Genomic DNA, 12,124 nt, shown 5'->3' with positions numbered 1-12,124 from the left:
GTCCAGAAGATATTATATTCAATACCATTCCAATTTAGTGGCATACAGACTGTCAAAAATGAAGTATTGAATTACGTTTTTTAAAGTCCAGAATGGATTCCAGGGACAGATAAATCGGCATGAATGTCTACTACTTTAATGTTTGAAGTACTTCTAGTTCATGTAATACATAGTATGGTAGCCGTTTACTGCCGCAGAAGACGGCCAAAGTATCTACCCAAATCCCCTGTCACACATAGTATAATGTGGTCTCTTGAACACTACAGTGGAAGCATTTCTGATGTTGATATCACCATGTTCTGGGGCAGTGAACGGTAACCGCACTATGTAACTTTGAAACTTTGAAACTTTATTTTCAATACAAACATGGCAGACAAAAGTCTGAATTGCGTTGGTATTTACAAACCATTGAGCTCGTTTTATATTATTATACACAAGCTGTGGGTATTTACAGTTTTAAAAGTAAATTCTTAATTTCTATATAAAACAAATTGGCATCTCTTAAAGATAAAAAGATCAATTAAAAACTCGTAGTTAGGCGTAGATTGACAACAAGATAGGTGCAGGGTAAACTTTAGATTCGAAATTCAGAAAGTTTGTTCAGAGTACAGTTCAGAGTTCACTGTCCCTTGTTGAGAAGGTTTACAAGGTATGGAATGGGAGAGTTTTTCAGTCTGTTGGTCCGACAGAGAGGTGTGTTCAGTTTCTGCTTGTTGCGAGTGTTTCGACCAGATATTTCCCCCCTCGACCTCGGGAGCCAGTCTCTGAATGTAGACTCCATCAGCGTCCGCGCAAACTTCAGGCACAACTGCTCCCTTCTGTCCATCAGTGATGTCAGTCCAAGGTGCTGAAGGGCGTTCGCATAACCGGTGTAGTCGTTACCAAGCACGATCCTGCAGGCACGTTTCTGGACGCGTTCAAGCTTCACTATTTGAGCTTTAGTGAGGCCAGATGACCATACCGGGACAGCGTATTCCAGTATGGGTCTGATGTATCCAGTGTAGATTGAAATCAGGTCTTTGTGGGATAGGTTGCATCTTCTCAGTCTTTTAAGGAGAAACAGTTTCTTTGAAGCTCTTCCTACCATCTGCTTGACTTGGGAGTCCCAGTGCAAGTTATTCTGAATGTGCAGACCTAGGATTTTAAGACTCGTCGCTACATTCAGTGGTGTGTTGTTGATTTGAAAAGGTGGCAGAGGTGGTAGCTTCCTGCAGAAGGTGATGTGCATGGCAAGACATTTCGACCCATTCAGGAGCATATGGTTACGGTTTGACCATTGGTATAACTGGTCTAAGTCTGACTGAAGTGTAGAAGGTTGCTGAAGTCGTCTTGTTTGTAGCATGTTCATGTCGTCGACATATTTCCACACAGGAGTCACAGTGTCGGAAGCGGCGTCATCTATGAGTACCAGGAATAATACGGGACCAAGAAGAGTGCCCTGTGCAACTCCACATGACAGATACTCCCACTCAGAAAAAGATCCGCGGTAGCGCACACGCTGTTTCCGGTCGGAGATAAAGTTGGCCAGCCATGGAACTAACTCAGGTCGCAAACCCATGTTTAACAGTTTAGTGATAATAGTGTGGTGGTGGACTCTATCAAAAGCCTTGGTGAAATCTGTGGCTACAGGGGTACATATAGTGGATGGTTTGTCCGTTCCCTGGAAAAGGCTGTCCACCAGGCTAACGAGTGCGTGTACAGTAGACCGTCCTTTGAGACTGCCAAATTGTCGGTTGTCAAACTTGACGTCTTGCAGGATCCAAGATAAAGCAAAGTGTTCCGTGATCTTAGCGAACGGAGAAGTCAGAGAAATCGGACGTAGTTGGTCAATACTGGCTGGTTGGGTTTTGGGTACTGGAACCACAACTGCTTGTTTCCACTGGTCAGGAACTATTACATGTATTACATGAACTAAAAGTACTTTTACCATTTAAATAGAAGACATTCATGCCGATTTATCTGTCCCTCTAATCCATTCTGGTCGTAAAAACGTAACTCAATGCTTCCTTTTTGACAGTCTGTGTGCCACTGAATCGGAATGGCTTGAATATAATATCTTCTGGACAAGGGAGGCTGTCGTTGACTGGTGATCAGCAAGGTTGGCTACTGTTCAGCTATGCCAGCCGAATGTTAAAAAAAAGTATTCTGGTGGATGGGAGGTTGGGCAATGGTTGGTGATTGATCAGTCAGTACTTCAGCATTGGTGGGGCGTGGTTGGGAGTTAAATTTGACTCAATATTAACTCAAATTTGATTCTATTTGTATAGAAAAGTGGGCGTTACCTTCATCTGTCAAGGCTACTCCCGAATTTCAGCCAACCATGGTTGGTTGGAGGTAGGGAGAAGATTCTGAATGAGTGACAAGGGTTTAGTTTGGTGAGCTTAGGTAAAAAATGACGAGGCTGGCAGGCTCTGGCAGTTGACCTCCGGGTCGCTCGCCAGACAAACAGGGTATCCCGCCTGCTTATATTACACCTCAGCCCATAGATAAGTGAACCCGTCTGATGGATCATGCTGTCACACCTTGAGCATGTAAAGCCTCACTTACTTCGAGGTGCAAAGCACAGGATGGTAGATGATAAATGCGTTGTGCATACGGTAGGTTGGAGGTGAGGGCGTGAGTCGACACGCCAGGAAACAGGTGTACTCGAAGATAGCTTCAGCGTGGGAGAAAGACTTTAAGTTAAAAGAAAATACTAAGATACTTAAGGGATCGTGAAGTAAGTTCTAACGTAAGCATTATATCATACACCACACTACCTTATGCGGTAAACCGTTTATGTCAGTAACTTTGTTACGGAATTTATATTTAGACATAAGAGTGGATAAATGGTTGACAAGCTACCAGCGACAGGGAACCTTTGACCATAAATATCTGCCCCTGACAGATTTGTGAAAACCGGTACTAATTGTGAACCCTAATCTCTTCCGTCTTTTGCAAATATATCATCTAGGGGCAAGCAGAAAAAGATATCAAGGTTTAAGATCAGCTATTAAAAAATCTAAAAATTAACATTTAGGGCTCTTGGTGGCAAATGTGCAGATGTTTGCGTATTGGCGCACCAATTCCGTTTTTGGCACACATTTAGACAGCTGCAGCTTAGCCGAAAAGGCTCTGTGGGCGTCACTCAATTGTCAGGGAAAGGAAGATAGTGAAGGGTACCTTTCCCAATGGCACAACCCGATTCCTATTTGTTCCGAGTCCAACGCTCTAACCGTTGCGCCACCGACGACACTTTTGATCAGTAATTGGTACAAAATTTGCCTCACAATTCTAGGATACGTCGACCTTCTTTACAAACAGTGACCTCGATGCTTTTTAAAAGAACTCGCCTCAAATGACAGGCCTTTCCCACCCCACCATACATTAGGGTCACCCCGAATCACTGGTTCGTGTTAGCTCTGTAATTCTGATTAAAACAGATTGGTCACGTAGATCTAAGAAGGTCAACCTAATCTTGAAGATCTGGTACTTTTCAACGCCATCCAAGAGAAAACTTACCGTCGTCTAGCTAGCTTGTAATCTTAGGCTCCGACAAGGCGCACGTTCGTCCTATATGACCTACTAGCTGCCCAGCTTTCATCTAAATCCCTTTGATGGGCATCCTAAGAGTCAGTTCTATCGAACGTGATCGGCGTCCCAGGAAATTTTGAACAATTTTAAACTATTTGCGGAAAAAAATTATAAAGCAGACCATTCTCCAAGCGACATCTCGAGGCCCCAAAGTAACGTTATGTAAGGTAGTGTTTTTTTCAGAAAGTTTGAGTAAGTAGAAGCAGACAGGTATGGGTCAAGAAAATGTCAGAAATAATTTTCCACACTGCGACGTTTTCATGCTCACATAGGCCCCTAATGATAGTGATCTGCCAATGTCGATGACTCTGGCTTGTTTCCAGACATGTACAACGTGAGTGTAATGCCTTACCAGAAGCTTGCTGATCATCAAGGTAATAAAGACATATGAGGAGCTATTCTGGTGGAAGTTAGGCTTCCTGGGGTAGTAATAATTAGATGGTGGATCCCAGTGCCTTATTATCGGCTTACATAAAGTTAATGGCATCATTTAAAGGAATCAGGAGATGGAACTTTGACACCTGATGTGTGACATACATTAATGCTCCCTTTTTGAGGCCCAGTTTCTCATTGGCATTGCCAGGTATGGACTTCTGAACACTGCCGAACTTCCCACACACATGGTTTAGAGTAGGCAGGGAACAAAATAAGTAGCCTTCTGAGCTTGTACATAACATAAGAACGATATTTTAATCATGTATAAAGACTAAGCTCCTCTAAGCAAGTATCAAGCCTTTCATAATCTATATTTTATTTCATGCTTTGTTAAAGGCGCAATATAGCGTAAAATGATGACATTAAGCCAAATAAGATCATAAGAACATCCAGTTGCCTTTATATAATTTACCTTTAACATCATTTCAACCTGATGACATTTTTTCATTATGGCTTGATCGTATTTTCACGCTCAATTTGAGGTAATGATCTGATGTTAGCAAATCATACGAATATAATGAGGTCCTTAGTGTGTATTTACACGGTATTCTGCGCGACTATACAGACGTACATGTATGTTGCAGAAATTTTGTGTGCACCTAACATTATCGATAAAAGTACATGGTACGCAATTAGGAAAGGTTGAACTATGGAACTTTTGAAACGGTATGTTGTATTTCAAATAATCTACTATAAATTATACACGATAAAAGCATGACTATATTAGACAAACATACACTTAAAGTATTATCAAGTCTAACACTCTAATAGATACCTGTCTGTATGTATATGTGTATGTTATGGTTCTTACTATAAGAAGTCTTTTACGTGTGCTTATGTGTGCATCCCTATTCCAACAGCCAAAAAGCATATCAAACGAGATATTCCTGTTGCATTTGACTCAGCCTTGACCCTTCCTGGTTTGACATTTGTAACCCCAGAACAGAAGTTCTTGATCCCGATTCCGGAGTCTGTATTCCGGAGTCACCGTTGGCTCTCTTGACCATTTCCGGAATGTTGATACCTTCTGACCCATCTCCACCGACGGCTCCCTCGAGATCATCCGAGGAAGTTCTCGCCCCGTCTCGCGAGAGTTCATCTGATTCTAATACTTCCTCAGTACGGTCGGTTACAAGATCAAGTTCATTCGAAGAAGGTCTCGTCGTGTCTCGCGAGAGTTCACCTGATTCCTCGCTACGATACATTTCCCTGTCAGGATCATACGAAGAATTCCACGCCATTTCTCGCGAGATCTCATTTTCTCCGTGCGATTCTCCGGCACGATCAGTGTCAACGTCTGAAAATGTCGGTAGTTTAATGTCTTCTTCATTTGCTTCATTATCCACATGACAAATAGCAGTTGTCACTACTCTTGTTTTGTTGCTATCGGGTAGTTTTTCATCTATCTGCAGTGCACTCATAGCAGAATCTAGCTGAGTGTTTTGCTCGGAAACGTCGCTATCGGGAAAAACTTTGACCACTTCCATCTTGACAAAGTATCCGTCCCAAACCTGTTTCAGAGGAAACCGCTTGATGTTAGGAATACGGACCCGTACATAGCGAACCCCGTTGAGAAAGTACACCGATGCCACTTCGTACTGTCTCTTGACTCTCTGCTTCTGTATGGCGCCTTTTACTTTGCAGCCTGCTTTCTGTAGATTCTTGATAACTAGACGGTCTTCTACGACAACAGGGAGGTTTAGTATCTTCAGAATGGCCACACCGGACAAGTCTTTCTCACCGCTTGAAGCACTGGACTTTTTGAGCCTTGCTCGTGGTGGCTGAGCGATTTTGCTGTGGTCTATCGTACGTAGGCTGACACTTTGGTCCCTGATGATAAGGCCTTGTTTCATTAGTTTGTCACCAGAGGCTTCTCCAAAGACATAGATTTTCCACACCCCTCGTATGTACTCTACAGCGTACAGTCTGTCGGGGTCTATGTCCCTTCTCAAAATGCTTACACAAACTTCATCCTCAGTCAGCTTCACCGCATTCCCTTCTTCATCAACTACATCAGAGTCTTCAAACATGTAACCATACAAGGTTGTATTCTTGGCTTCCAATGCACACTGCTCAGCTAGAGCAGTCAGTTCCTCTTCTGTTTTCGACTCAATGACATACTTTCGAACGTCTTTGCCCCTGTATACGAATGCTTTGTTCATAAACTCATCTCTAGCCGGTTTGGTATGAAAGTAAATTTTCCATTGTCCACTGATGTGGTGGATAGAATGTATGGAATCCGGCCCTACTATATCGCTGACCATCGCTCGTACTTGCTCCTCTGATAGTTGAACAGGCTGTCCAGTTTCGTCCGTAATGTCGATGTCGTTGAAAGCTGCTCCGAAGAAGACCTTTGGTTCCTTTGCATTTTCCTCCTTTTTCTTTTGTTCATACACAATGTTCTGTTAGAATGTAAATATCATCGTTAATTCATTTTCTCATCTGCTCAAAATTAATACGTTGACACATGATCATACATGTTGCAATTTTATCGTTCTAACAAAGAAGACTGTTTAAAATGTTAAATGAGGAAACAGCAATATTGAAACTATTTACTCAAGAATATGATGTGTAAAAATTCTGTGGAACATACCAGTTTCTTAGCCATGTCGATGTCCCTCTGCCAGTTAGAGTTTTCAATAAATAAAGCTCCAACTGTCAAAATCTGAAACAACATAACACCATACGAATTTACTTGCAACAGCTATTCTGTTTATTAAACGGATGTTATTAAGTAATTTCATTAATGAATTCCCAAGCTTCCAAGCAACTCGTCGTAAGCTAGGTATAGCATATCCTTAATTCATTATTAATCTGCATGTTCAGTTTTTTTTTATTTCATGCCATCTCGTATTATAAGAATCAACTCTCAATTTAAACGGCACCCCATGCCTGCTTTTTTTTAACGGTGTCGCTCAATGCAAAGCCAATTATTTTTGGCCACTTCTAGGCATAGAGCTAGAAGCTTGAGTTGTATTTGCATAACATGGCTTTGCACAATGCTTGTGTGTACAATGAAATGACTTACCGTGATTCCAATCCAAATCATCATGGCAAACGGTATCTCTGTTTTCCACACAGTAGTTATCCAGACAAACACGATGCCTCCTATTGCCAATGCTATTCCGAAGTAAACAAAGATGAAGCCTACTTTCCTTCCAAAATAATACGCTCGTTTGTCGTCCCAGTCACAGAAAAATTGCCTGCAAGTACGTCGTGTTTTTGTTTTGGTTTCTTCTTTCTCGGGGATTTCGTGAACTATGATGATGTCATCGCTGATGACTGGACTTTGTGAGAGCAATGGTTGGGTTTCCTGAGCTTCGTTATTTTCGTTTTCTTTGTCTATATCGACAGTAGTTTCAGCGTCTTCTGATATGTTTCTATTGTCGTTCTCTTGAGCTAAAGCTATACCTTTCATTTGCGAATCCTGCTCTGTAGGGTTCACTGATTCGAAGACTTCATCATCATTGTCTTTGACCCCTACGTCAGAGGCTTTCTTGAATTCTTCCACCATCTTGGATCCTAGGTTAGAGAGATTCAAGTTTTTAAATCCAAGATTTGTTGAATTTATGTTTTCCTGGTGCCATTTGTAACCCTGAAAATAAAGAATACACAAGCAGTTGAATGAAATCCGATAACTTCAAATGAGGAAAAAAGAGCTTCTTGATTGGTTTTAATAGCGTTAGTTTTGTTTCCATAGTTATCGTTGCAAGTTAGTCATATTTTTATATATGTCACAATTGTTTTAGTATCTGTACTGGGCCACATTTGTATCCAGGGCGATGACACTCATTTTAGTATCAATTCATAATATCACTCAAGTCTAGACAAAAGAATCATCTCATTTACACCACATCTTAGTATTTATCTCTCGCCCGCATGATGATTGTAAACAGCATCCTGTTTACATGGAACTGTACAGGGTCTAGGGTTGGGCAAACCTGTCTGACAAAGACGTCCATTATACATGGATTATGAATGGCCTAAGGGGGGATACGTATAGTATACGGATGGGGCATAGGGTGGCCTTCATCGAATAGTACTACTGCCATTTTAATCAAGAAAGAATACACCCCTCCATCTCCCAAGTATAAGACGTTTTAGTCAGGCAGTCAACTTAAGTTTTCATAAACGGTTCATTTTAATTCATATTAAGAATCCCTGCTAATTGAGTGTGTGTGTGTGGGGGGGGGGGGATATTGTTTGATTTAGACCTGTGACGTCAAAGTTGTTGGACAACATTCTGGAAACACCGCCGCCATTTTGGTTCAAGGGCCAAAGTAAGTCACGCCAGTGTTTAACGTCGTAACCAACTGAACGAAACACTTAAGCAGAAGGGATAGAAAATCGACGACTATTATGAGCTTCGACTCAAACATTACCCTTTCACCCAGATAATGTTTTAGTTGATCGCATAACTACTGACTATCGTCAAAGTAACAAACTTCGGGAGCAATCTGACAAGATTTGGACCATAGCCGACCTTGCCCCAGTCCTACATGTGTTCCTAACCATGGTTGGGGGGAGTTCGGCAGTGTTCGGTAGCCAAATTTGGCTATGTCTGACAGGGGCTTGTGTGATAGATGGCATATTTGCCACTTGCCGTCAGAAAATGACACATAAGGTCAATAGAGTCAAACCCTCAAGACAACCTTGTCAGTAGTCACTGTACAACTTTTAATTACAGGTTACCTGCCTGCCCCTGGCTGTTAACATGACTGACTGCCTAGAGAAAGGAACTTTGACCTACAAACAGGTCACAATGACCTGGAGAAGTGGAATACTTCGTACATGTATACATATAGTAAGTTAACAGTTGGATATAACCTAGTTTGGACTCGGAAGCCACATTTATGTTATGACTTCAAAGGGTCGAATTAAGTATGGCTAAAAAGATACAAGTTTGAAGGCCTGTCAAATGCATAAACAATTACTTTTGGTTTATATGTAAATAATCTTACACATTATTTTGTAGGTTCATCTGTGTTGGTAGTAATCACAGTACAATCTTTGTGTTGGAATAAAGTTTAACATTTTACATGTACTATCCTTTCACATACTGTAAAATTTATGACTTCGTTACCGTACACCTGTTGTTTATGGACAGATGAGACCTTGAGACAATTTACATGTGTTCTCTCTAGGCTAATAGATAAACTCATTGAAGGCCATTTCGTGAAACCAGGTACCATACAAGGAATGGACAAGACATCTCCTAAGCCAGCTAACAAGTCTAATGGAGGACCGCCAAGGGTGGAAGAGCTTTGTTGACAGTCTTGTTGCCCCGACGGCAGTACATGTAACTTGACTGCTATGGGACCGGTGAGGTGAGGTGAGGTGAGCTACCATACAAAAATATAACGCCATGCTAGTTCTACACTCTGTGGGGGATTTATAAACATATATACAAGTAAGAAGGCCTGTCAAATGCATACACATATAGTCCTGGTTAATCTATAGACACATTTCCTTACACATTATATGCTGTAAGTTCATCTGTGTTCGGTTATAATCATAGTACAATCTTTGTGTCGGAATAAAGTTTTACGTTTTACTATCCCTGCACATTCTGTAGGAATTTATGACTTCGTTACTTTGCACCTGTTGTTTATGGACAAGTGAGACCTTGAAACAATTTGTCAAACATGTTTTTCCCTAGGCTAATAGATAAACTCATTGAAGGCCATTTAGTGAAACCAGCTACCATACAAGGAATGGACAGGACATCTCCTAAGCCAGCTAACAAGTCTAATGGAGGACCGCCAAGGGTGGAAGAGCTTTGTTGACAGTCTTGCTGCCCCGACGGCAGTACATGTAACTTGACTGCTATGGGACCGGTGAGGTGAGGTGAGCTACCATACAAAAATATAACGCCATGCTAGTCCTACACTCTGTGGGGGATTTATAAACATAATATACAAGTAAGAAGGCCTGTCAAATGCATACACATATAGTCCTGGTTAATCTATAGACACATTTCCTTACACATTATGACGTAAGTTCATCCGTGTTTGGTTGTACTCATAGTACAATCTTTGTGTCGGAATAAAGTTTAACATTTTACTATCCCTGCACATTCTGTAAGAATTTATGACTTCGTTACTTTGCACCTGTTGTTTATGGACAGGTGAGACCTTGAAGCAATTTGTCAAACATGTTTTCTCCCTAGGCTAATAGATAACCTCACTGAAGGCCATTTAGTGAAACCAGCTACCATACAAGGAATGGACAAGACATCTCCTAAGCCAGCTAACAAGTCTAATGGAGGACCGCCAAGGGTGGAAGAGCTTTGTTGACAGTCTTGTTGCCCCGACGGTGGTACATGTAACTTGACTGCTATGGGACCGGTGAGGTGAGGTGAGCTACCATACAAAAATATAACGCCATGCTAGTCCTACACTCTGTGGGGGATTTATAAACAAATATACAAGTAAGAAGGCCTGTCAAATGCATACACAAATAGTCCTGGTTAATCTATAGACACACACCCTTACACATTATGAGGTAAGTTCATCTGTGTTTGGTTGTAATCATAGTACAATCTTTGTGTAGGAATAAAGTTGAACGTTTTACTATCCCTGCACAGTCTGTAAGAATTTATGACTTCGTTACTTTGCACCTGTTGTTTATGGACAGGTGAGACCTTCAAGCAATTTGTCAAATATGTTTTATCCCTAGGCTAATAGATAAACTCGTTGAAGGCCATTTCATAAAACGACCACCTAAAACTGTAACGTCTTGCTAGTTCTACATAATGGTACACTATGTACATGTGTGTAATATACGGTGTACGTATTTGATTCTATGGCTGTTCCAGACTAAGTTCACTTCATATGAAAACTCTTTAAAGGGATGTGCATGATTTTGAAGAATATTTGAGAATCATGGTTTGTGGTCCCTCTTGTTTCATTAGTCATTATCCAGTTAACAATCTAGCGTCATATCCGCCGTTTCCCTACAAAGAAAGTTTTGTCTAGCAGAATAATATATTACGAAGTGTCACTGTATAGAGTAAGAGCCTCTCCCATAGTTCGACCGTTCTGGTTAGAAATCCAAGGCCTTCGACATATCCATAGCTTAAGTCTTAGTCTTTTTGCTCATTTCTAGTTCTATGTTATGAACTGACAGCATCAGAACGCAATATGTACCCTTGCTGACTTTGTTCGCTCTTTGTTGTAAAGGTTCAGGTCCGGCGCTCCCAAACAAAGAAACGACAAGGCGCCGGCGACAATCTTATCGTTTTATCGGGAGTTAGAACACTGTGGACAATGAACTACAAACAAATGGAGGCGACAGTTGAATCGCTTCATTATCAGGAGTTAAAAGATAGTTTGAAGGCAAATTTCACACTTTGCAAACAGGCTGACTAAAGCATAACAAGCTACCCTTGTTCTTAAAATGCACCTAATTGTTCGCAGACAAATTATATACAAGAACCAAGTGGATCTCATGATCAAATGGTCTAACTCGAAGCTACCAATTATGTCAGCTGAGTTCATTCCACACTACAGTAAACTAGAATGTCTCATGTTTTCAGACAAAGCTGTAAACTAGACGATCTGTGAGTTTTCCAGTGCTTTGGCAAACTCTAAAGATCTCTTCACAGACTTCTTCTACTCGATTAGGTAGTGAAATTTCTGCTGGGTCGTGTACGGTGACTTTCACATGTAAAGCCTGAGTATTAAGCCTCTGCATCTGGTAAATTACGGCACAAATCCTCCAGCTTAGCTTCACGCCTTTGGCGAGTTCTGTCAAGGTGACCTGGACCCGGTGGAGATTCAGAAACGTGGGACTTGAGCAATATGGCTTCCCCTGATACCAGCTGTCTTTCACTCACACATTTACTACCCCCTCCCACGCAACTAACTGTTTTATTTGCTCACACGAACTCTGACTATCGTCAAACTTATGACTTCTTTCCATTGCCACTTTATAGTGCTTGTTACTTTCAGTTATAGCTGGTAGCTTGCTGATCCTTTCAGCCATTTTGAATACGTAGCTACAATACTATAGCCACGGTATCTGATTTCTACGTGGTATATAAGCCTGTTGAGCTTAATTTCGTCAAATGTAAAAGTTGAGGGCCCATGGCTAGCTCTCACAGTACGCTACTTAC

General features: G+C 41.3%; 1 long non-coding RNA gene across 1 annotated transcript; it reads right to left on the bottom strand.

Annotated features, from left to right (window-relative positions):
• Positions 1-6,317: 6,317 nt before the first annotated feature.
• LOC109467363 lies at positions 6,318-7,136 on the bottom strand. The gene is made up of 3 exons (XR_002140075.1): positions 7,037-7,136; positions 6,602-6,673; positions 6,318-6,410 (listed from the first exon to the last, which is right to left on the bottom strand). It is a non-coding gene; the product is annotated as an uncharacterized LOC109467363 (long non-coding RNA).
• Between the last annotated feature and the right edge of the window lie 4,988 nt (positions 7,137-12,124).

The sequence above is a fragment of the Branchiostoma belcheri genome, unplaced genomic scaffold (genome assembly GCF_001625305.1).
Source record: "Branchiostoma belcheri isolate BF01 breed outbred unplaced genomic scaffold, Haploidv18h27 scaffold18, whole genome shotgun sequence".
Classification (NCBI taxonomy): Eukaryota; Metazoa; Chordata; class Leptocardii; order Amphioxiformes; family Branchiostomatidae; genus Branchiostoma; species Branchiostoma belcheri.
Note: the sequence above shows the minus strand (reverse complement) of the source record. Positions and strands in the feature narration are given on the sequence as shown.